At 53.1% G+C, this 25762-nt stretch overlaps 1 protein-coding gene across 1 annotated transcript in view; it reads left to right on the top strand.

Moving 5' to 3' along the window:
* The window catches only part of DHRS3 (dehydrogenase/reductase 3), a 40676-nt gene that overhangs the window by 2208 nt on the left and 12706 nt on the right, over positions 1-25762 (top strand). The gene's annotated exons all lie outside the window — the stretch shown is intronic.

Genomic DNA, 25762 nt, shown 5'->3' with positions numbered 1-25762 from the left:
GAGAGAGAGAGAGAGAGAGAGAGAGAGGAGGGAGACAGAGAGAGAGAAGGGGGGGAGGAGGGACAGAGAGAGAGAAGGGGGGGAGGAGCTGGAAGCATCAACTCCCATATGTGCCTTGACCAGGCAAGCCCAGGGTTTCGAACCGGCGACCTCAGCATTTCCAGATCGACGCTTTTATCCACTGCGCCACCACAGGTCAAGCTGGAGCTCCTCTTTAATAAGCCGACCTCTTGCTGTCTCCCTGAGAAATTTGAAATCGAGGCTTCTTGCCTCAGTCCATCTGGGACCAGTGCGAGGGCCTTGGGACAGTCTCCAGACCTAGGGCTGTTTGGGGGCTCGGTGGACTTGCGGACCAAGAGGCAAGTGTTGTGAAGGGGGGAATTTCCAGGAGACTGCTGTGTGGGCCATGTGAACAGTGGGCTTGGGGGGGGGGGACTAGAACCGCGGGAGAGAGACGGGAAGGGCAGCGCCCCCCGCAGCCTGAGTGATGTTAGACAGGTGGTGGTGTCAAAACACAGACGGCTCTCCTTCCTTGGGTGGAAGTAGAGGCTGCGTCTCTGAGCCTTTCCAGCTTGGATTTGGGTGGGATTGGACTCGGAGGGGAAGGGCCCCCCAGAGAGAAAGAAAGGACAGAGAGCTAGCTGAGTCTCTGCAAACAGCAGGCATGTCCCGGAGAGGTCTGTTTACTTTGGGGAGGGGTGACAATCCAGTTCCACATAATGACCTTGAGTCAGATACGACTTGGCGGTATTTGTGGGCAGTAGTGTGCCCTTATGCTGTAAAGGTGACCCAAAAGAGGGTTTTTCTTAAAGAGGTACCAAGGCTCCAGGAATTAGAAAGTTCCTCACCTGTAGACATGTCTCCTTCCCCACCCCATACCGAGGCTACCAAGGCAGGGCTGGTCATGGTTAGGGTCTCCAAAGGGAAGGCTCTTCCTTGTTATTTTCCATGTCCTGCTGGAATTCCTCCCACGAAGGCAGTTATAGAGCTTGGACCCATCCCACCCACCACCCACCCCCACCCAAGGCTCTTGGCTAGCTACTCAGCTGGCCCAGCCTCCAACGTCTTTGACCTTGACATTGTTTTAACAGGAGGAGGGGAGGAGGAGAAGTGGGCTGTTTGTTTGGAAGGATTTGCAGTGGCTGTTCCAGCCTTTGGCCCAGTATGAGGAAGTGGCTGGACTAGAGCCCTGGGCCATGACTGCTGGCCTGTGGAAGTAGGGGCCACATACCAGGGCCGATTCCTCCATCGGGGAGGGGACGCAGGGACCCATTTCAGGGAAGTGGTATGAGAACTGGCTCACAATCGCATCTGCCTTGCTCTTACTGCGTTTACAGCACATGGGTCTAGCCAGGAACTAGCCTCTTAAACAGATCTGTGAATCCTATTCTGTCACATCCATTCAACAAATCCCATATTCTTTCCATTCCTGACACTGGGATAGGCCCAGACCCAATTGTCGCATGACAGCAACCTTTGCAAGACTTCAGCATGCCTGCTGAGCGTCTGTCAGGTGTTAGTGCAGCGTTGGGTCCAGGTTGGGGGGGGATGAGTACAACAACGATGAAGAAAGACACAGAGACTTGGCCAGGTGCTCACGGTCAAGGCACAAATCACAGTGTGCATTAGTCTCCTGTGGCCGCCATAACAAATTGCCACTAACTTGGTGGCTTACTGCAATAGCAATGTGTCCCTTCACAGTTGTGGAGGCCAGAAACCTGAAATCAGGGTGTTGGCAGGGCCTTACTCCCTCTGGGGACTATCAGGGCCAGTCTTTCCTCGCCTCTGCCAGTTCCTGGTGACTCCCAGTGGCTCCTGCTGTTCCTTGGCTTGTGGCAGCATCACTCTAATCTCTGCCTCTATTTTTGTGTGGCTGTCTTCTCTGTCTCTCTGTGTGTCCCTGGGTCCTCTCATCTTACAAAGACACAGTCATTGGATTCAGGGCACACTCTAAATTCAGCGTGACTTCATCTTGAGAGCCTTAACCAATTACACCTGCAAAGAGCCTTGTGGACCAGAAAGGGGCCACATATTAAACCTGACAAGCTCAGGGACTTCCCGCACGGCAGGCCTTACAGACTCAGAGACAGAAAGGAACCACACAGCATGGTCTGAACATAAAAATTCCTAACTGAAAGCCAGCCATGGTGGCAGTCACATCCTGGGCTTGTAGCTTCTTTGGCAAAAGTCAATCTTGACCTTAATAAGTGAGCCCGTTTATTGTCCTCTTGCATCCAGGATAACATACCTTTGACATGTCAGAGTCATCCCCTTTCCAGACCCCTCAGGGAGCAGCCACTGCGCCAGAGCAGAGACCACAGAACCCCTCACTGGTCTCTTGTTCCCCGAATACCATCTCTACGTGCTCTGCCTGTTAACCGTTAACTCTCCTGCACCCGTGTTTCTCCATTTTACTCTTGATCCAATCCCAGAGACTTCCCTGCTTTGCCTTCTCCCGCCTCCTGAATCTACCACCGATAGATTTCGTGTAACCATCTGACGCCTCCTCCTTTGTATCTTTTTTTTTTTTAGTTTTTATTTATATATTTTAGAGAGAGGAGAGAGAGAGAGAGAGAGAGAGAGAGAAGGGGGGAGGAGCAGGAAGCATCAACTCCCATATGTGCCTTGACCAGGCAAGCCCAGGGTTTCGAACTGGCGACCTCAGCATTTCCAGGTCGACGCTTTATCCACTGCGCCACCACAGGACAGGCATCCTCCTTTGTATCTAATGAATAAAATAAGCTGCAAAACTGCCATTCTCCCTCCAGAGCATTTTCTCAACCCATTGAGATTTTGCTTCTTCCCTGCCAGAGTTGTCAGTTTGACTGAAATAAACTCATAAAAACAGGTTTGGATGTTTCTTACATCAACACCCTCTTTCCAAATAAGGTCACATTCTGAGGTTCCAGGTAGACACGAATTTGGGGGAGGGGACACTACACAGAGGAAGCCCAGTGGAGCTGTTCTTCTAGCTCAGGGAAGGCTTCATGAAGAAAGTGGCATTTGAGCGAGCCTTGAAGAAGGTCAAGAGTTTCAACCAGAAGGAACATGAGAAGGGCAATCCAGGTGCACGGAACCACCTGACCAGAGGCTGTGTTCCTGGCTGGAGTTGGGGGAAGGAGGTAGAAGGCCAAGAAAGAAAAAGATGGTAGTGCCTGGGAGGCGAGCAGGGAGTTTGTATTGATACATCAGAGTCTGAGTTAGGCCAGTTGAGATGAGAACAGGAAAAAGGAGAAAGAGCAGAGAGGGGTCAGACAGGTCATCTTATGGGACTCAGAGGCATCAGGATAAACTCGCTGCCTTAAACAATTGATTGATACGCGATAAAGGTCACAAAGGCAGGGGTGGCTTGGGAGACAGTAGTGACCCCATCTCCCCCATCCTCACCCTGAATGCAGCCTTTGCTGGGAATTTCTGGGGAAAGTACCAGGCTCCCATTTGGGAGTAGGAAGGTAAGGCTCCCTGTCCCACCGGTGGCATCTAGGAAACATCTTTCAGCTTGTAGCTTCCGGTCCTGGGGTTTCAGACAATGAGCCTTACAATTTAGGCTGTATCACAAATAAACAAATACCTCCCTCTTAATGCCCCACCTCCTTCCCTGGGAAACAGAAGTGGCCACACCTCGAGCCACACCTCCCGTGGCCTGGCTCACCTCTGCTGGGAGGCCGGAGACTGGGTTCAACACAGGGCTCTGCCGGACCCCTGGAAAAGTTGACACCTGCTCTAGGCTGCAGCTAAGAAGCACACGTATGGAATAAGAGGGGACACTAAGATCCCGGCCCACTCGCTCTAAAATTCTCATGTTGCATGCAGATCAGCCACCCCAGGAAAGAAACCAGAGGCCAAGCTCCGTGAGTTGCAAGGAGACTTCTGCAAAAAAACATTTATCCTCATTGCTGCTGATCTCAGCCTTTCTTGCTAGTCATCAGATTCCATTTTAATGAAAAAGAAGCAACTTAGTTAGGAAATGTGCCCTCTGCGGGTAGAGCCGCCCGACCCACACCCTGCTCATTTCTAAACTCCAGCAGTAGCCACCAGGTAGCCATCTGCCATGAATTTATACCCTCTCTTATAGGAGATGTTAATGTTTTCAAACTGTAGCATTCAAGAGAACGAGGGGCTCACGTTTTCCAACCAGCACGTCCGTCCAGCAGGACTTCCTGTTGTTATCCTAAAATCACCAAACTGTCTATTTGGGCTTCAGGGAATGCTCCCTAGGTCCAGGAATACAGAACCTGGTCCACTAGCCCTTCTGCTAGTTCTAGGTCAGACTGCACGTGCTTCGGAACTCCCAGCTTGTGGGAGCCCAGGGCATTTGTTAACCCCTGCACAGAGCCCTTCCAGGAATCTCCTTAGCATGATGGCTCCATTCTCTAGTTCATTTCCATCTTCTTACTGTGTGAAGTGTTGCTGAAAAAAATCATCGCGGCCATATTTACAAGAAATTAGCACTTGGCCATCCTCTTCTTCCCTGGGAAGAGATCTGGTTGTTGCAGTCACTGCCACTTGTTCTTGAAGGCCTGTCTGGTCCCAGCCTGCTGCCATCAAAATCCAGCCTAGCTCTGGGGATCACTGTAGACAGGATTCCAGGCCCAACACGCTCTCTTTTGTCTTTGGGCAAAAGCAGGACCACACCTAGAATGTTATAGGATGTACTCCTTATTGTCTTCAGAAGACACAATCTAAAAAATATATACCAAGTAGATAAGGTATTTTCAAGGAAATGTTTGAAACATTATTCAGATGGACCACACAGGTCAGGAAACTGTTGAAGCCAAATGAATAGGAGAGGAGTGGATTTCTTTAGACGCAGTATTCTCAAAGATGTGCTCATCTGCCGTGGCCCTGGCAGGGCCCGTAAAATGAGTTATGAAAATGAGTGCATGTCTGGAACCTCAGGAGGCAAGTGCCAAGTTCCAGAACAGGTCAGGCAACGAACAGTTGATGGGACTCTTTGAGTCATTCAACAAACCTATCACGCCCCTCCTGTGTGGCAGGTGCAGTTCTAGGCACTGAGGATAGAGCACTGAGCAATGCAGACAAACACCCCCACCTAGAGCTGACAGTTTAGTGAAGGGCAGACAGGTGATAAACAAGATACATAAAATGGTATGTTAGGTCGTATGTAGGTAAATGCGAAGGAGAAAGAAATCAGGCAAGGCCCACAGATAGGACCAGCAGGGAGGGGTGCAGGGAAGGTGAGGGGCTCTGAGGAGAGAATGCGCCCTGCTCCCCAAGCCCTGCCAGGCTTCCCCCCACTGCTCCACTCCCCCCTGCCTTCTCCCCCCTGCGCTGCTTGCTCCCCTTCCCCTGCCCTGCTCTGTCAACCAACACACTCTCCCCCCTCGCTCACTGTGCTCTGGCCACACTGGCCTCCTCACCAGTCCGCAAGTGTCCTTGGGCTCCTACTACTATATGTGACTATGCGACTGTAGTACTATATGAGACTACAGTAGTGTATGAGTGGCCCTACTTGTGGCCATAGGACTAGAGTGACTATATGTAGTATTGTACATGTGACTGTGGTACCATACATGATAGAGGTATGGTACTCGACTGCGGTAGGGTGCGGGACTGCGGTAGGGAACTGGACTGCTGTAGGGGACAGGACTGTGGTAGAGGGGGTAGGGGGCGGGACTGCGGTAGGGTATGGGACTGCGATAGGGTACGAGGCGGTAGTGTGTGGGGCTGCGGTAGGGATCCGGACTGCAGCGATAAGGGGGGTAGGGGGGCTGCCGTAGGGAACTGGACTGTGGTAGGGTATGTGGCGGCAGTAGGGAACCGGATGGCGGTAGGGGCTAGGACTGCGGTAGGGGTGTAGGGTACGAGGCGGTAGTAGTGTGTGTGTGTGGGGGGGATGCAGTAGGGAGGTAGGGGACGGGGCTGCGGTAGGGTACCCGACTGGGCACAGTACCTGAAAGCAGTGTTTTTTCACACTCACTGTTCTACACATGTCCAGAGGCAGGTGTGAGCAGTAGCCCATGTCTAAGATGCAAGTGGAGTGAGCTGCCCGGGACGGTTGTCCTGAATTAGGCTTTGAACCCGGGATTCCCAGCTTCAACAGGAGGGCCTTTCCTGCCAGAAGAAATAGCCTGTGCCTGGCCCGCCTACCCCGGTCAGGGTGACGGAGAGGTCAAGAGACAAGCTGTGAAATAATGGGGCCCAGTGCACAGAGGGTTCTGGAGAGAGGATTGATAAGCAGCACAGTCAACAGGATGGGGCCAGGATGTAGTTAAATTTACTTTTACAAAAACGTTTTTTTAAATCACTGAGTAGCATTATTTGCATACAATGACTGGGCAGCGAGCCAGAGGATTCAGGTAGTCATGGGCTGTCCCCTCTGCTTTAAAAAACTGACTGATAAGCAGGAAGCCAGGACAGCCCTACTTCACTCATTTGACAACAGTGTGGCACCTCAAATATGCACGGAGCCAGCTTGGGGGTTGGGTGATTGCTGACTCCTTCCAGCTAAACCTGAGGTCACCAACCTGGATCCTTTGAGGCTATCCGAGAGCTTTGATAGAACAGAGAAAGGAGCCATCACTGTAAATTAAGGGAAATCTTAGAAGACTTCTTGAAGGAGGTGGCAACTGAGGGGGATGCAGTAATCTTTTGCTGATTATAGAGCCCTTTGAGGAACTGAAGAAAGTATAAATATTGTTCCAAGAAGAATGCACAAAGATACATACACAATTTTATACGTTTAAGGGTCTCACCACCACTGCCATGCCTGTCTCAGGCACCAGGTTAAAACGGTCTGGACTAGATCTGATCAAACCTAACTCCTTCAGGCTCCAATTTAGGTCCAGAACTGGAGCTCAAGTCAGTGACAGGGGACCCTCTGGTGTCTTGCAATGCAAAAGCCAGGACCAAGCCCCAGCTGGACAGTATGGATTTGTGGCCTAGTGGTCCTTAATGCCAGCAAAGGCCACCCAGCCCAAGCCTCTCTAACTCCATTGGCCATTTTCTGCTTTTGGGGAATGTGACCTTGAGTTCCCTTTCAGTGGCCTCTCAGGGAAGGGGCTAGAAAAGCATTTGGACCAATGAACAGTATGGTCATTTTGTCCACACTGAAATAGACTCAAAAATAACTGTCTCCTGTCTGCATGTCCTGCTCCTATAGACCAGGGGTAGTCAACCTTTTTATACCTACTGCCCACTTTTGTATTTCTGTTAGAGTAAAATTTTCTAACCACCCACCAGTTCCACAGTAATGGTGATTTATAAAGTAGGGAAGTAACTTTACTTTATAAAATTTATAAAGTTACAGCAAGTTAAAGCATATAATAATAATTATTTACCAAGTACTTTATGTCAGATTTTCGCTAAGTTTGGCAGAATAAATCTTTTTTTTTGTTGTTGGGTTTTTTTGTTTTGTTTTGTTTTGTTTTTACAGAGACAGAGAGAGAGTCAGAGAGGGGGATAGATAGGGACAGACAGACAGGAACAGAGAGAGATGAGAAGCATCAATCATCAGTTTTTTGTTGCGACACCTTAGTTGTTCATTGATTGCTTTCTCATATGTGCCTTGACCCTGGGGCTACAGCAGATCGAGTAACCCCTTGCTCAAGCCAGCGACCTTGGGTCCAAGCTGGTGAGCTTTGCTGAAACCAGATGAGCCCGCGCTCAAGCTGGCGACCTCAGGGTATCAAACCTGGATCCCCCAGTCCAACGCTCTATCCACTGTGCCACCGCCTGGTCAGGCTAGCAGAATAAATCTTTTTTTTTTTTTTTTTGTATTTTTCTGAAGTTGGAAACGGGGAGGCAGTCAGACAGACTCCCGCATGTGCCCGACCGGGATCCACCCGGCATGCCCACCAGGGGGCGGTGCTCCGCCCATCTCGGGCATCGCCAGCTGCAATCAGAACCATTCTCGCGCCTGAGGCAGAGGCAGAGGCCCGAGCAAACTTTGCTCCAATGGAGCCTTGGCTGCGGGAGGGGAAGAGAGAGACAGAGAGGAAGGAGAGGGGGAGGAGTGGAGAAGCAGATGGGCGCTTCTCCTGTGTGCTCTGGCCGAGAATCGAACCTGGGACTCCTGCGCGCCGGGCCGATGCTCTACCACTGAGCCAACCGGCCAGGGCCCAGAATAAATCTTTATAAAACAACTTACTATAGTTAAATCTATCCTTTTATTTATACTTTGGTTGCTCTGCTACCACCCACCATGAAAGCTGGAACGCCCACTAGTGGGCGTTAGGGACCAAGTTGACTACCACTGCTATAGACCTTGGGTCTGCACCCTGACAGCCCCCAGGGCAGACACCAGCCCCAGTTGAGGTTCTAGAACCACATTTCCAAACTGTGTTCCAGAGGACTGGACGGGCTCCAGGAAGGTGGGACCATGCAGGAGGTGCAGCAGAGAGGGTTCCGAAAGGGCCGCCACCTCATTTAACTAGACCTGCTTCCGTTCTTTATGTTCAGTAGTTTAGGATTCCATGTGAGATCTGTGTGTATCTTCTTAAGGAAAGCCAGAGATTTCAAGAGAAGGAAGAACAGGCTAGGAAATCTCTCAGGACACACCCCTCTCCCACTGATCCAAGTCCGGATCAATTGGTTCTCAACCTTTGGCTCTTTACTGCAAGGTGAGGAAGCTTGTAGACAGGGTGGCCTCATCTCAGTTTGTGCCTTTGCCCCTCAGGAGAAGGCTCCCCACTTCTACCCCCCCCCCACGAGGCATGTGGAACTCCAGGCCCCACTCAGCCCTCAGCCAGGGCCCCTGTGCCATCATGAGGGAGCCCTAATTACTCAACCAGAACTGAGAACAGCCTCCCCATGGGGACATAGCCCAAATTCAGCTTCTAGCCTTAAGAAAATGTGACGTGGCTACCCCAGCACCAAAGCCAAGGGCTGGCCCATGGGTAGTGTCATAGCCACCAAGGTCTTTTGAGTGACAAAGAGGCCAGCCAGCTGGCCAGAGCACCCATGCCATCTGCAGTGCAGGCCAGGTCTGCTGGGAACCAGTTCCTGATCCCACAAATGCTAGGGGGCCTCCCAGTGACATGCTGTGTGACCTTGGACAGATAACTTTATCCCTCTGGGTGTCATTTCCCATCTGAAAAATGGTGGTGTGAAAATTCAGTGAAATAACATGTGAAGCCCTGGCTGGTTGGCTTAGTGGTAGAGCGTTGGCCTGGCGTGCAGGAGTCCCAGATTTGATTCCCGGCCAGGGCACACAGGAGAAGCACCCATCTGCTTCTCCACCCCTCCCCCTCTCCTTCCTCTCTGTCTCTCTCTTCCCCTCCCGCAGCCAAGGCTCCACTGGAGCAAAGTTGGCCCAGGCGCTAGGGATGGCTCTGTGGCCTCAGCCTCAGATGGCGTTAGAATGGCTCCGGTTGCAACTGGAGCAACGCCCCAGATGGGCAGAGCATCGCCCCCTGGTGGGCATGTCGGGTGGATCCCAGTTGGGCCCATGTGGGAGTCTGTCTCTCTGCCTCCCTGCTTCTAACTTTGGAAAAATACAAACAAACAAAAAAACCTGTGAAACTCCTAGTTTGGCACAAGAACACTTGCAAGAAATTATGGCTCTGTCCAGTTAGGGGGTAGGGGTACAGTGGATACCCCCCAGCCCTGGCTCTGCGCCTATTGTATGTTGGAACAGTTGCTCTCTGGGCACAAGGGGCAAAAGGCAAACAGCCCTCTGGCTGGACTTGCCTGCTTCTAGGATTCCCCAGGAAGGAAGGAGGGAATCCTGCCTGTGTCACAGAAGCCTGGAGGAATTTTAGTTCCTGGCCCTTTCTAGAAATCAGGGGGAGGGAATCACTCTCCCCACAGGGACGGCCCAGAGCCTGTTGAGATGACTGGTGACAACAGCCCCTTTCTTCATGGGCAGCGGCTGGTCTGAGCAGGCCTTTCTGCGGCTGAGGGGTGGAGGCCGGTCCCGAGCTGCGCCTCTGCTCTGTCCCAGCTCCCACTCCCCTGACAGCCACCCGACTTCCCCTACGTGGGCATTAGTCATTTTCATCTCTGTGTCCAAGTAGCTCCACTGGTCAGGGTTGGGCTACAGTGAGGTGAAAGTCACAGGTTACCGTGGCAACTCACCACGCTTTGTGGCTGCTTGTTGCCATGTATCCTCTCCATAAGAGTGTAAGATCCTCAGGGACAGGGAACATGTCCCCTTACCGAGTGTCCTAGGCACCTGGCACAGTATCTGGCACACAGTAGATGCTTAATAAACATTTGTTGCCTTGGCAGATGCATGATCCATCCATCATAGCTAATTAGATGCCTTGTTTAGTGAGCACCTACTATGTGCCAGGGACCATTCTGAGCACTTTACAGTTATTTACTCCCCACAGTAAGTGGGTTCTCATCCACTTGTGTCACTAATGTAAGATCACACAGCTAGTAGGTGACCAAGTAGGATCTGAACCCAGGGTATCTGCTCTTGAACCGGTGAGTTTGTTGCCTCTCAGTCCTTCTGTGGAACAGAATAGACCATGTTGACAGGCACTAGCAGTCTGTGTAGCGCATGCCTTTAGCGCCTAGAGAGTCTAACTGGGTCAGACGACGTTAACCACAGCTTTTCTGATGGAGAGTGTGCAGGTGGCCCAGATTGGTTTGTTGACTCATGTGACTAGAAGGTCCCTAGGTAGGTCTAACTCCGGGCATGGCTCCAGGGACTCTTAACAGAGTTGTCTGGATTGGGTCTCTCTTTATGCAGGCCTCTCTGCCACGGGGCTGACCGCATCTGTCCCTTGCTGCCTTCCATCCCCCAGCTCCCATTCAAGCGGACAGACTGGTGCCTCTGCCTAGCACTTCCAGAAAGGTCCAGGTATTGAGTCTCTCTGGCTGTGACTAGGTTGAGCCTGAAGATGTCACTCGGAACGGTTCACTGATTGATTGGCCAGCTTGTCTCTGAGCCAAGAGGGTACCATCCCCAGCCAAGCACAGTGTTTGAGAGTGGGAAGGCGGGCTTTTGTGGGTGAAGGTGGGGCACAGTCACCAGGAGCAAGGGGATCGGGAGCAGACGCCCAGACCTCCTCCTTGTGGAAGGGCCGATCCAGGTTTCAGCCATCTTGAGAGGAAACTTCCAGGAGATTCAGGCCTCCCTGTTAGCTAGCTAGACCTCTTGGGTCTAGTCCTGCAGACCCTATCAGGTCATTTATTGACACTCACAGGTGGAAAGATGAGATGAACCTTTCAGAGTTGAGCTGAAACCTCCCTGCTCTCAAGAAGTTTGTATTTCTTTTTTTTTTTTTTAATTTTTTTAAATTATTATTCATTTTAGAGAGGAGAGGGAGAGACAGAGAGAGAGAGAGAGAGAGAGAGGAGAGAAGAGACAGAGAGAGAAGGGGGGAGGAGCTGGAAGCATCAACTCCCATATGTGCCTTGACCAGGAAAGCCCAGGGTTTGAACCGGCGACCTTTATCCACTGCGCCACCACCGGTCAGGCCAGGAAGTTTGTATTTCAAAGAAGCAAAATGAGCAGCCGCTCCAAGTGGGTTAGCATGTTGTCAACAGATTTCAGGCCACCAGTAGGCTGCTGCTCACGTACGGAGGGCTCCCTGGGTGTGGGGGGCCAGCTCCCTCTCCTGTCCCGCTGCAGGCCGGTGAGCCGAGGGAGCTGATACTGGTCCTTCCAAGGTGGGAGGAAGTCTCTGGGGTCCGTTAGAGCTCCCAGGAACAGGGCGGGACATAGTTGAGCCCAGCCACCAGCGCGGCCCTGACCTCTCACACACCCCAAAACTGGTCACAAGGACCTGGGGCCAGCATGACTACAGAGGGCAGCATGACCTTCCTGCAGACAGGCAGTCCTGCCAGACACACCCACGTGAAGTCAGGACACCCTTGGTATCCCATGTCTTCTTGTCTCACTTGGCAGAGAGGGGGAGTCTCACCTCACGTCTCCAGGTGACTTCCCTGTGAACCCACAGTAGAGGGGGTGGGGTCCTCCAGGCCCACCATGGGCACCAGGGCAGTGGGGACTGGGCACGCTGTGTGCTCTCTGAGGGCTCATGCCTCCTCGGCTGGCAGATGCATGGTCTTGGAGTCTCTGCGTTGGCAGACGAGTATATGTGTGTGCAAACGCGTGTTCACATATGTGAGAGTGCACACCCATGATGATGTTTTTCTTCCTCAAGAAGCCAGTATAGTATACTGATTCAAACTTTGAGCTCAGAAGTCAACAAACCAAAGTTCATAAGCTAGCTTTTCCACCCCATTGCTGAGTGGCCCAGGGCAAGTTACTAGACCTCCCTGAGCCTGTTTCTTCATCTATAAAATGAGGATTCAATGAGATAATATCTCAGAAGTCCTCAGCACAAAATGTGGGCTCAGTACACGTTGGCCATGATGAATTATCTACAATGGTTCTCTCCAGCCCTCTCGGGCACTTTCTACAATGGCCTCTGTAGAATTTCTTTATGACAGATAGGATTCCTTTTAAGTAATGCTGATAGGTTAGCATAGAGGACTGCTATGCCATGGAGAGCCCTGACTCTGGAGAAGACTCGAGTTTCAATCCTAGCTCCTCTGGCTGGAGGCCTAGGACAAGTCCCCTGACCTCTCTATATAAGCTTCCTGTGGCTGCTCTAACAGATTATCACAAACTCTGTGGCTAAAAACAGCACACACTTAGTCTCTTCCAGTTCTGGAGGTCAGAAATCCGACATGGGTCCCAACGGGCTAACATCAAGGTGTCAGGACTGCGTTCCTCCTGGAGGCTCTAGGGGAGAATCCCATTTCCTCGTCTTTTCCAGCTTCTAGAGGCCTCCTGCATTCCTTGGCTCGTGGCCCCATCCTCCATCTCAAAGCCAGCAAAGTTGCATCATTCTGACCCGGCTTCCACAGTCACTTCTCCTTCTAACTCCCTTCTTCTGTCTCCTTCTTCCGCTGCTAAGGCCCCTTGTGATTACTCTGGCCCACCTGGATAACCTGGGACAATTTTCTATTTTAAAGTCAACTGATTAGCAAATTTAATCCCACCTGCAACCTTCATTCTCCCTTTCCCACGTAAGGTGACATATTTTCAGGTTCTGGGGATTAGGATGTGGGCATCCTTGGGGGAAGCCATTATTCTGCCGACCACACTCTCTGAGCCCTGGTTTTGCAGTGACGGTGCAGGTCCCATCCTCCCGGGGCCATCAGGAGGGTTCCAGGAGATTGCTGACTACACTGGCCATGGGCTCAGAAACTGCTGCTTGGACCTGCCCTGAGTACCGGCTGAATGCAAAGCTCCATTCCAGGTGCCACGCAGAGTCACCAGGGATGGAATACGTCACTGTTCCTGCTGCAGAGCGCTGGCAATGTGACTAGGGCAGTAGAACATCATCAGGGAGGGTTTGCCCTTGGAGAGCAAAACAGAAACGGGAGACTTCAATTGCCTCCAAACTGGGTGGGCAGCTGCTCCACAGAAGAGAAAATGTTGGGTCCGCGGGAAGGCTTCCTCTGGGGACAGGATGAAGGGGGGGAAGGGCATGCAGGGGACTGTCCTAGGTCACAGGGTTCCAGGTCCTGTCCTTGGTCTAGCTGGGAAGATGGACCAGTGGCTGTCAGTGACACGATGGTGTGATGGACACTTTGATGGAACAAACCATGGCAAACTGTTAGCTCGAGGAAGGGCTTCCAACCAGTCTCTGAATCATTAATAAAGTTCTTCCTACACACTAAGTGATATACAGGGATCATCTGATTTGCTCCTCAGAGCAACCCTATGAAGTAGGACCTATTACTGACCCCCTTTTAAAAATGAGGAAATTAAGGCTCAGAGAGGTTAAATACTTGGTTGACATCACACAGCGCACATGTAATCATGGGATTTGAATCCAGACAGTCTAGCTTCTGGGGAAGAAAGGCTGGTGAAAGCTAGGACCATGGTCTAAGGCAGGGGTCCCCAAACTACGGCCCGCGGGCCACATGCGGCCCCCTGAGATCATTTATCCGGCCCCCGCCGCACTTCCAGAAGGGGCACCTCTTTCATTGGTGGTCAGTGAGAGGAGCATAGTTCCCATTGAAATACTGGTCAGTTTGTTGATTTAAATTTACTTGTTCTTTATTTTAAATATTGTATTTGTTCCTGTTTTGTTTTTTTACTTTAAAATAAGCTATGTGCAGTGTGCATAGGGATTTGTTCATAGTTTTTTTTTATAGTCCGGCCCTCCAACGCTCTGAGGGACAGTGAACTGGCCCTCTGTGTAAAAAGTTTGGGGACCCCTGGTCTAAGGTGAGGCATCCAGAACAGAGTGGATGCCAGAAGGAAGACTTCCTAGGCAGAGGGGCAGAGCGTGTCTGGAAAAGAGATGAGAGGGTTTGGCCCCTTCAAGGAATCCCAGAGTCTGGGCCGCTCAGAACTGGGGTGTGAGTGGGGAGCTGGGGAGACGGGCAGGGCCAGGCCTCACAGAGCTGGGTGGCCATGGGGTGCAGCTTGGACTTGTTTTTTTTTTTTTTAAGATTTTATTCATTTTAGAGGGGAGAGAGAGAGAGAAAGAGAGAGAGAGAGAGAAGGGGGAGGAGCAGGAAGCATCAACTCCCATATGTGCCTTGACCAGGCAAGCCCAGGGTTTCGAACTGGTGACCTCAGCATTCCAGGTCAATGCTTTACCCACTGCGCCACCACAGGTCAGGCTGGACTTGGGTTTGAAAACACTAGGGAACCAAAGCAAGGTTTCCATGGGATGCGCGACCAGACTGGGAGGAGAGCCTGATTCTTCGATGGCGATGGCGGAGGGATGGGTCTTTTTGCAGGGCTGGTGCTAAGGGGAAACCCCGCCCCACCTGGCTTCCTGGTCTCCGGCCCCTTCCAGAGTTTGTTCCCAACATCCTGACTTTTGCAGGATGTGCTGACCAGGCCATTTCCTGTTGCAACGTCCCCTCACTTCCCCTGAACCCCCCAGCCTTCTGGGCCCAGATCTCCCCAAACTGATAGTGGGATGCCAGCCACCAACTAGCCAGAAGGCTCATCTCTATGGCATTTGACCTTCATCCAGTAAAGATTAAACTGATTCCTAATTAATACCTATAGGATAGGTAGTTACCCTTGCACAGCTGACAAATAATATAAAGCTTGTCCTTGGAGGCCAGTCCACAAATTATGCTTAATTAGTTGAGGGTCTCCCTGGGATACACCAATTTGGGGTCCTCTGAAGTTCAGATTGGGGCAGGATGGGGATACTGAAAGAGATACCCTGATTTAACCACAATAAAAGTCGTTCCTTTCCCATAACAGCTATATTCTCACCCCCACCAGCAACCCCCAGAAGTGTCGCCAGGGTTGGGGTCCCAGTTCAGCTACTTCTTCCATGCCCTTGACATTTCCAAGATCTTGGCACTTCAACTCTAAAATAGCCCAGCAGCTCAGGTCCACAGCCCCTTGAGGACTTGCCTCAATATACGAGTCACATGAAGAACAACAAAGGGACTTTGTGTATTGTGGAGCTGAGGTTGAGGAGTTGTGGGTTCCCTGCAGCACTCAGCACTGGGAGAAAAGAAGCTCCTGAGAAGATGCTAATTGTGGTGGCTGGCGGTGACCGAGTCTGTGACTACTTTGTCCCTCACCCTAATATGCTTCTGTCTTCACTGCTGTGGCTTTTTGTATGTGTAGCGTGGGTGTACAGGCACCTCTCAGCCAGCTGTTGTCCACTGTCTCTCTGGGATGTGTTGTACAATGTCGCGTCCCACAGTGGCCCTGCTGCCCAGGGAAGGGGTGGAAGGCTCCTACCGTGGCATTCACTCACCCTGGGTATTGCTACTGATCAGGCACCTCTGCGTCTTTGCCCTGACCGGCATCCCAGCTCTGCTTATTAATGTCCTGCTTGCTGTTGGCATCTTGAAATTCTCAGTAACATGTGGTCAACTTTCTCCCTCCCAAGGTCCCCTCAAGGGACATTATCACCTGTTCCCCTGGAGAGGCAAAATGATTCCGTTCATTCGCGTGCACACTCCTGGACTCCTGATTACCAAGCCAGGTGCTGGAAGGAAGCCTCCATTCTAGGTGGGGAGTGGGGGGAGCCGGGAGATGAATAGACAATAAACAAGCATACAGATGACTACGGAAATTTCAGACAGTGACACAATGCTTTATGTAAAGACAATACAACAGGGTGATGGGAGGGAGAGCATTTAAATACTAACTTCAGTGAAAGGGAGGATGGCATTGGCTGTGCCTGCTGTATTCCTGGGCTGCTTTTTAAAAACCTGTGGTCATTTCTGTGTTGCCCCAACCCCCACTAGTTCTGAGTTGGTGGAGTCCAAGTAGTAGAGCCAGTGGGGGAGGGGGGCAACACAGAGGACTATTTACCTATATGTCTCACAGCCTGGGCTTTTCACAGTAAACCCAGAAGGCGAAGTTTGGGGGACAGGTGGGTGAGTAGAGAGCCTTCCTTCCTTCCTCTGAGGTCTCCAAGTTCTCACCACCAGGCCCCGCACCTGAGGCTGCTAACTAACCCTCCCAGCCGCAGCCTCCTGACGGTTTCGTGCACTTGTGACCTTCCGCACACCAGCACAGGGAGGCCACTTTCGATTCTCCTCACTTCCCCAGGGGGAGATGGTGAAGCCCAGAGATGCCAAGTGACTCATCCGAAAGTCACACAGCAAATCAGCTCCAGAGCAGCGTGCTGGGCTGCCTGGCCCCAGCCGGGCTGCGTTCCATCCCCAAGGGCAGTTCAGACTCAGGGGCTGCCAAGAGTATGCGGTCCAGGATCGCTCTGGGAGATCCCTGCAATACAGGGTGGCGGCCCCCTGCTTAGTGGAGGGTGGAGTGGCTGGTGAGGACACTTCGGCATCTGCATGTACCTGGAGGAAGGGCGTGAATGAAGCATCAGCTTCGCTGGAGAGAAATGAGCTTCCCAGAAAGCCGAGTTGTGGGTTCCCTGCAGCACTTCCCCAATCTGGTGGGCAGAAAGCCCATAGCTGACCCCGCAAGCCCGGCCTCGGATTCCGAGGCCTCTCGGGAGGCATAGGCCGGGTCCCTATTGGAGAAGCTGGCCCCCGGTGGGTGGAAGCTGCCAAGCCCCCGGGGATGCTCCGGAGGAGGGAGGCTGCGCTCCAGCTGGGCTGGTGCCTGCCGGGGGGCGGCGGCGGAGGAGGGCGTCGGGACGGTTCACGCTGCGGCCAGCAGACTGGCTGCGTGTTGCAATGTCTGGTGGCGTTTGCAGCATCCTGTCCGTGTGTGCAGCTGGGGTAACCTCAGGCCGGCGCGGAGGAGCGTGTGTGGCTCGCAGGCTGCGCGGCCCGGAGGCTGCTGGCACCTTGCATCTCATTTACAGCTCTGGGTTCAGCCGCAGGTCAGCGGCGCCTGTGACATCACCGCGTTTGTTTACCGCTCTGCCGGAGGGAGGAAGCGAGGGCGGTCCCTGCAGCCGGAGGGGGACCTCTCACCCACCCACCGCCATCCGCGCCCCGCCCCCAACCCTACGCCTTCCCCCTACCCCTCACCCCACCCATCCCCCCTCAACCCCCTGCTCCCCCACCATCCACACCCGACCCCCCTCCTCCACCCCAACTCTCCCCCTTCCAACCTGGCCCTCCTCCTCAAGCCCTACCTTTCCTCATCCGCGCCCCCAATCCTCATCCCAAACCCAGCCCTAACCCGCGCCCCTCTTTTTACCCACTTCCCGTCCCTCCCTATCTTGGTCCACACCGCTGCCGCTCTGCACCCTACTAGACACCCCACCCCACCTTCCCCATCTACCTACCCTTTCCATCCCTCTTCCATCTGCCAGATGGGATCCCAGCCCAATCCCCGCCCAGGCCTCGAGCCCAACCCCACTCCGACCCCTCCCGGGACCCCCACGAGCCCCCACACTCCACCCACCCTGGGCCGCTCTCAGTAAGACTTCCTGGAGCCTCTTGCCAGACCCGTTGAGGTTTCGCCCTACGGTTCCTCCTGCCACCCCCTCGCCCATCATGTGAGCGCAGGCTTGTCTCCCTCTTCCTGCACGGAGCGTGCTGCCGGCTCATTACCGTCAAGGGCAGGGTAGGGATGGCCGGCCACTTTGTTATTGGAAACTGGTGTGTTTACCAGCAGTACTAGGTAGGTAGCTAGCCTGCTTGGCCAGTAGCCAGGCACCTCTGCCCCGGGAGGCTGCCCTGGCCACCTGGAACTGTTTCCTCACTCCTGGTCACCCCTCCCCCTCTCTCTGCTTAAGCCGAGTGTTCTGGAAGCTGGAGGGTCGGAGGTCTCAGGCAGGACTTTTCTCTTTCTCAGTACCTGGGACTTGCCCAAGTCGTCCTTCCCCAGAGAGCAAGGCTCAGGAACTTGGAACCTGTCGCCCTCCTTCTTCCAGGTTCTCAGGCCACACAGGGCTCTCTTTTCCCACAGACCAACCCTGCAGCCATGCTGAACCTCTCCCATTCCAGCACCTCTACCCCAGTGCCCCATCCTCCTCCATCTGTCACATCTGTCACCTGCCATACCACCACTCCTAACTGGCCCCCCACCACTGCCTTGGTTCCCACCTCCATTCTATACCTCTAATGCAGCAGTCAGAACTTGTTCCAAAATGCAAGTCAGAGGCTGTCCTTTCTCTGTTCATAATCCTCTGAAGAGCTTCTCATCACTGAGAGTAGAAGTCAAAGCCCCCCCCATGACAACAGCCACCCCCAACTTCCTGTTTCCCATTCTACTCAGCTACTTGCTTTCCTTGCTGTGCCCCAACACACCAAACTCACTCCTACCCCAGGGCCTTTGCACTGGCTGTTTCCTCAGCCTGAAATGGCTGCATAGCTGCCTTCTTTACTTCCTTCAAGTCTCTGCCCAGATGTTACCTTATCAAAGGCTGTCCTTGTCCCTACCCCCCTCTAAACATCACTCTTACCCCCTATGAAGCTTCCTGTTTCTTCCACACCCACTTAGCCACCTTTATATATATTGCTCACAAAAATTAGGGGATCAGGGACCTTGCAGATACTCCTGTACTTTCAGCCTTTTGTATAGTGCATTTTCACCAATGATATAAGAGTTGGTTTTTCATCTATTTGCATAATCAAACAACTTTCTTTGACTTGTTTGCTTTTCTGATGTTTTTGTTTAAAAAATCAAATGCTTCTTTTTTTATCGTTTCACACTCATTTTGAAATATCTCCTAATTTTTGTGAGCAGTATATTATCTAGTCAATTGTTCATATGTTTGTTGTCATCCAGCTTTTATATATACACACGAAAGCGAACTCCATGAGAGTAGGATGGATTTATTTCCTACTGTGTCCCAGGGCCTTTAACAGCGCCTTGAATGAGTGAGTTAGTGACACAGGACAGGCAGAAGTGAAGGCGCTTGGCTTTGAAGTCCAGCGTCAGGTGTTGCTTTGAAACTTCTGGTAGTGCAGCCTGCATGAGTTACTTAGCCTATCTGAGCCTCATCCATGGGCCAAACTTCTGATCCCATTTCTCGGGATAGTAATACTGAAGATGGACATTGTGCTGGAGAGTAGTCTGTAGGTGCTGGCTCTCCTGTCCCCTGTCGGGTACCCCCTACCTACCTCAAGGTCACCTGGCTTCTCCAATAGGCGACTCAGGTGGAGGTACTGGGGCAGAGGTCATGGGACATCAGCCAGCAACTCTGACTTGAGTTTCTCCACCCCTGTATTTTGTCATGAGCAGTCTGGAGGAGGCATAGCCCTGTTGCACAGGTGGTTAATGTTTGTGAAAAGAAACATCAGCCGCTGGCTTTCTGGCCGGAAGTGAGAAGTCCATTCTGCTCTCCCTAGAGTCCTGGAGAGTGTTCTTGGGGTGGTCCCAGAACCAGAAAGACTCACAAGAATCACACCCAGGGACGAGACAGGGTCTTGGCCCAGTTGTCACACTTGGTTCCTGAGCACTTGCTCTTGGTAGGTGGTGACCATATTAGGTTTTTTGTTTTTTGTTTTTGTTTTTGTATTTTTCCGAAGCTGGAAACAGGGAGAGACAGTCAGACAGACTCCCGCATGCGCCCGACCGGGATCCACCCAGCACGCCCACCAGGGGCCCATGCTCTGCCCCTCGGGGGTGGGGGGTGGGGGAGGGTGGGGAGCGTTGCTCTGTTGCGACCAGAGCCACTCTAGCGCCTGGGGCAGAGGCCAAGGAGCCATCCCCAGCGCCCGGGCTATCTTTGTTCCAATGGAGCCTCGGCTGTGGGAGGGGAAGAGAGAGACAGAGAAGAAGGAGAGGGGGAGGGGTGGAGAAGCAGATGGGCACTTCTCCTGTGTGCCCTGGCCGGGAATCGAACCCGGGACTTCTGCACGCCAGGCCAACGCTCTACCACTGAGCCATCCGGCCAGGGCCGACCGTGTTAGGTTTTGAAGGGGGTGCCCTCTCTCCTCGGGAACATGAGATATCATCACAGAGGGAGGCGTGTGCCTTGGCCACTGGGAGAGACCTAAAAAGGCAGGGTCACACACACGGATATTTACAGCAGCTCCATGCATAATGGCCAAAAGCTTGCAACCCAGGTGCCCTTTGGTCGATGAGTGGATAAATAAACTGTGGGACACTCAGACAATGAGATAGTATTCAGCACTCCAAAGAAATGAGCTCTCAAGCCATGAAAAGACATGGAGGACACTTAAATGCCTACTACTCAGTGAAAGAAGCCAGTCTGAAAAGGCTGCCTACTATGTGGTCCCAACTCTGTGATGTTCTCTAAAAGGCAAAACTGTGGAGACCATGAACACATCAGTGGCTGCCAGGACCTGTGGGAAGAAGGGCCAGGTAGGCAGAGCACAGAGGATGTGTCAGGCTGTGAAACCGCTCTCTGTGATACTACAGGTGGATACCTGTCACTGCTCATGTGTCTAAACCCGTAGAACATGCAAAAGTGCCTGACTGGTGTGAAGCATGGACTTGGGTGATGGTGACGTGGTAATGTGGGTCCCTTCATCATAACAAATGTACCGTCTGGTGCTGATGTTGATAGTGGGTGAGGCGGCTGTGTGTGCGTGGGGACTGGGGTTACGTAGGAAACCTCTGTCCCTTCTACTCAATTTTGCTGTGAACTTAAAACTGCTCAGAAGAATAAAGCCTGTTAATAAAACATTATTTTTAAAAAGCAAGAGTAGGGCTGGGAAGTGAGTGTCTGTGGGAGTGGGAGGCATTTTACACAAAGGTCTGTCAGGTAAAGACACACTTAACCAGAACCTATGAGGGAGGAGGGCGTGGGAATAGGTCTGCTTGGGGGAACGAGGACAGAGAAGAGCTGGTGCAAAGGCCCTGAGACACGTGGCCTTGGGTCGGGGGGGTACATGAGCCAGGAGGCAGTCAGCCCCGGGAGGGCAAGAGCTGAGGTCAGAGGGCAGGGAGGCCTGTGGTCACTGGGGACTTGACTCCAGGTGCAGTGGGGAGCCATTGGGAGTTATGAGCACAGCCAGTTATATTCTACCAGGATCTGTCTGGCCGCTTGATTGAGAATACACTGAGGCAGAGGCAAGGACTCTGGGGCAAGAGTCAGAGCGGGAAGTCATATGTGGGCCTCTGCTGGGGTCCAGGTGAGGGGCCGTTGGGGCTGAGCTCAGCCAGGGGAGAAGGGTCAGCTTCTGGATTTCAGAGGTGGGACTGGTGGATCAGATGTAGGTTGAGAAAAAACAATGGAGGTGGGGGACAGTAAGAGGCTTCAGAGAGAGAAAGGAGCTGGGTATCTGTTACCCTCCCCAGTCCTCCCCCTCAGCCTGGAAAGACCCCTGGGATCCTTACAAAGAGCTGGGCGTCATCACTGTCACTCATTCGGCAAGAACTTGGTGAGGGACCATGCAGGGCCCCAGAGCAGGGCAGCAGGGTTCCTTCTGTCCCTGGGAGGTGGGCGCCTCCCTCCCTCGTCTTTGGTGTGTGCTCTGTGACACCTGCGCAGTGAATGGATATGTCCTCTTTATGGGGTCACCTTGCTCCTATGGGTCGTGTGCAGTGGCCAAGGGCACAGGTCGGCCATCAGGCCAAGCAGGTTGGAGCCCGGCTCCCCCACGTGCTGAGTAACCCTGGGAGTACGACGTAGCCCCTTCGAGTGGCAGTTCTCCCGGGTACGCAGTGGACAAGATGCGTCCCCCAGGGCTGTTGGAGGAGCCGGGGAGAGGCTGCCGCAGGGGCCAGCGGGGCACCAGCAGGGAGTGAGCTCTGGAAGTTGTTCCTGTGACTCCTCCGGGGCCCACTCCAGGCTGGACGTGGGCCGGGAGCATGGTTCTGTCCAGCTCCAGGCTGTGGTCAGGGACCAGTGGGCGGAGAGCACCGCCAGCTGATCTAATTTGAGGGCATTCATAACAGTCCTCTCCAGCAGCCGAGCCGGCGGTCACCAGAACGTTCTCGGCAGGCCCCTGTGGGGACGGAGCCAGCAGGAGCTTACCATGCACTGCTACGTGCGACAGTCCTGCCTGTCTCTGGGGCAGCTGGGCTGTGCCGGGACAGGAAGAGGTGACCTCACTCTGGTCTAACAGAGGTGCCCCCTAGTTGTTGTCACCTCTGGTTCCCTGGGGTAATGGGTCAGCGGTGGGACATAGGCACTGGACCCAAGGCCACCCCAAGGGCAGGCTATGGACAGAGGCAGGTCGAGTTTGGAAGCAGGGCTCCCAGGAGGAAAGGTAGAAAGATGAGGACGTCCGGCAATGCCTCAGGGTGGTACCTGAGCACCCTCGTCCTGTTCTGAAGGGCTGTCTTTGGAAGAAGGGTTGGGAGGCTTGTTGGACCTGTGTGCGTGGTGATGGCTGGCACCCCCCAATGGAGGAGAGCTAGAGGCATCCTACAAAATAATCATTTCAGGGGGAGAACAAAACAGAAGAAGAAATCCTGCCCTGGAGAAGAAAGTGTTGGGGGTGAGCATGATAGCATTCAAACTTTTAGCGACAGGATCTTTGTAGAAAGGACAGGGCTAGGAGCCTAAGAAAAGTACTGCTGCTCTGGATGACCTGGGGCCCTGTCTACCAGGCTCCCCAGGGCTCAGCATGAAGTCCTTCCCTACTGAGAAACCCCCTCAGTGGGTGGCCTGCAGCCCTCTCCACAGTCAGACGGTGTGATGCTGGTCTCCACTTTCCCGGGCCAGGAGTGCAGACGGAGGATGGTCTGCTGAGGCAGGTGGAAGGGTGGGAACGGAGAGGGCTCCAAGGTTCTGTGGTTCTGCCCCAGTCAAGGCTGTGTCTAGAAGCAGAGGCCCTGGAGGACTCATCTAGGCATTTGTTGTCCTGATGACTCAGTTTTGTGGGGGATAGTAGGATATTCTGTGAGCAAAAGGTGGGGGTCTATTTCTGTTCCTGGGTTAATATTAATAACAATAACTTAACATTTATCATGTCCTTTTTTTTTTTTATCCTTTCAACCACTCTTCAAAGTGGGCGCTTTAAAAAAAACCTTCATTGATAGAACAGCGAAATGGGTTCCAAGTCTGTGGACCTCGTAAGGGGCAGATCAGAGAACTGAGCCCAGGCAGGCCAGTCCCCAGCCCGGGTTCTAGGCAACTATGTTCAAGACAGGGGTCTCTTTCTGGAAATGGACAGGGATGAGAAAGAAGGGGAAGCTCAAAATTTAACTTCTACAACGCGTGTACCAAGGAAGAGTCCGTGTCCATATCTCGGACGTCACCTGTCCACCCACCCATGTCCACTCGCCCGCTGCTCTGAGTCTAGACAGCTTCCACGCTCTGACTCTAGACAGCTTCCACACTACATTCTGCTGCTTGCTTGTTCTCATCTGGCCACAAGGACAGTCTTCTATTAACACCCCCTGCTGGAGGTGCCGGGTGGACTTGAGTGTGCACCCTCCAAAATGAGACCTCCCCACCCCCACCCCGCCCACCCTGCTGTGGTTTGGGGTCCCTGGTGGGCATTTTCTTTCCTTCTGGGAAGCCAACATAGCACCAGTCTGGTCCAAAACTCAGAGCCTGTGGACATGAACTAGCCTCCAAAGACCTGCCCAGGCACTTGGATCTTTCCAGAGCTGCCAATTATAAACAGATGCTCTGCTTGGGACCCGCCCAGAGACCACCCAGCTCATGTCACTGGTGGGACTGTGCTCTGCAGCTGAACGCCAGCGATGAACATCAAGGCCAGGCACGAGTGTGAGCCCCTTTGGGCGAGGACAGCAAGGCTGGGGGGGCGGAGAGTCAGCTCTCTGGTCAGCAGGTTTTTCTAGAGGCCACGTGGACCAGTGCCACGTGATGGTGTTAGCCGGGTTTTACTCTGTGCCTGGGCTGTGTTGGATGCTGAGGTTATGAGGCGTGCAGGATTCCCTGGAGGACCTCATGAACTCGTGGGGAGCTCAGAAACAAGCCCAGCAGCATGCCGGCCTCTGTGGATAGTAGAGGTACGAACAGGGGTTAGGGTTGGCGGTAGGGAACGTGAATTCTGAGTCACACTGCTCTGCTAATTCCAAGCGGTATCACCTTGGGCAGGTCATTTTACCTGTCTAAGCCTCACTCATAAAATGGAGAGAGTAGCCATACCTACATGGGATCGTGAGGATGAAAGAAGAAAACATGTGGATATACTCAGCACAGCACCGGCCCACGGCAAGTACTCCACAGATATCATCCTGGAAGGAGCAGCCGGAGATGCTTCAGAACTGAAGGGGCATTCAAGCAGGGTTCTGCAGGATGAATAGGAGTTTACAAGCATACTTGACTTCCATTAACCGTTGAGTTTTAGAGTTGCACTGATCCTGTAGGGATAATGTTATACCTTTCCCCCCCTGAACATTAGATCTCTGAGCACTATTTCTGCAGAGGAGGTACAGTGAGAGGCTGTGCTGAGGTCTTCTCAGCTCTCCCTCCCCGTGGAAAATAATGAGACCACTTACTAAACCCTCAGAGGGTGCCTGCGTCTGCATGCTTGATCCCCAGGAGACCGCGTAAAGAGAGGAAACGGCTTTTCTCCTCCTGGGAGAGGGAATGATGATGAATCTTGCTTCATAGCCCAGCTCAGTCACTCAGTTGCTGTGTGACCTCAGACAAGTTGCTTAGCCTCTCTGAGCTGCAGTTTCCTCAAGGATGGAATGTAGCAACCCTATAAATCCCCCAATTTAAATGAAGTTCCCCATTTATTCTTCATCCTAATCATGGTGATTTGTGTCCAACGCTTTCCTCCCTCCTCTGGGTCTTCTTCCACTGGAATGTGGGCTCCCAGAGGTGAGGACCGTGTCTGTGTTGTTCTCTGTTGGCTCCCTGGTAGCAGGCACAGCGCCCGGCCCACAGCTGGCCCTCTGCGCGGTGCTGGGGAGCAGATGGATGAGTTGTTGTGGACGTGGAGCGAGACAAAGCTTAAGACGGACTGGGTGGGAAGGAACGCTGGTGGGGACACGTGACACTTGCGACCAGAACTCTCAGAGCTCAGAATAGCCCATGGTGCCTCGGGGTCCAGGGGTGCTTCTGTAGAAGACAAAGACTCTGGGTTAGAGTCTGCCTCTGCCACCCACTGAGCATGGCTTCGGGCCTTTATAGCCTATACAAAGTCTGTGTGACCGCCTTTAAGCCTGTGGGTGAGCCTGGGTTCTGGCAGGCTGTCGCCTCTGGGAGGGTGGCTCTGAGGAGAAGGGCAGGAACTGTGCCTTTGCTAGGAGGCCTGGCCGGGCAGGGCAGCTGCGGCCATTGTGGGCCCGCCACCCCCGGGAGGCCGCAGGTCTGTCCTCTTCCCTCCTCCTTACCAGTCATTGGCGCAGGAGAACAGAAGCCAACTATTTGCCCCAGAGGAGAGGCGGGGCCAGGTGTTGAGCTCCCCTAAGCCTGTATTTTATAAATCCTGCTTAGGAGTAAACCCTGGGCCACTGGCCCTCCCCAGCTGCTCCCTGTCGTGGGAATTAATTAAGAGGGGGCCGTATTGGGTTCCCAGGGCTCATAAATCTGACCCTTCCCCAGCCTGCCCACCCCCTACCCTCAGACCGGCC

This window comes from Saccopteryx leptura, chromosome 3, assembly GCF_036850995.1.
Source record: "Saccopteryx leptura isolate mSacLep1 chromosome 3, mSacLep1_pri_phased_curated, whole genome shotgun sequence".
Classification (NCBI taxonomy): Eukaryota; Metazoa; Chordata; class Mammalia; order Chiroptera; family Emballonuridae; genus Saccopteryx; species Saccopteryx leptura.
The sequence above is the reverse complement of the archived record's forward strand: the minus strand, read 5'-3'. Positions and strand labels throughout refer to the sequence as shown.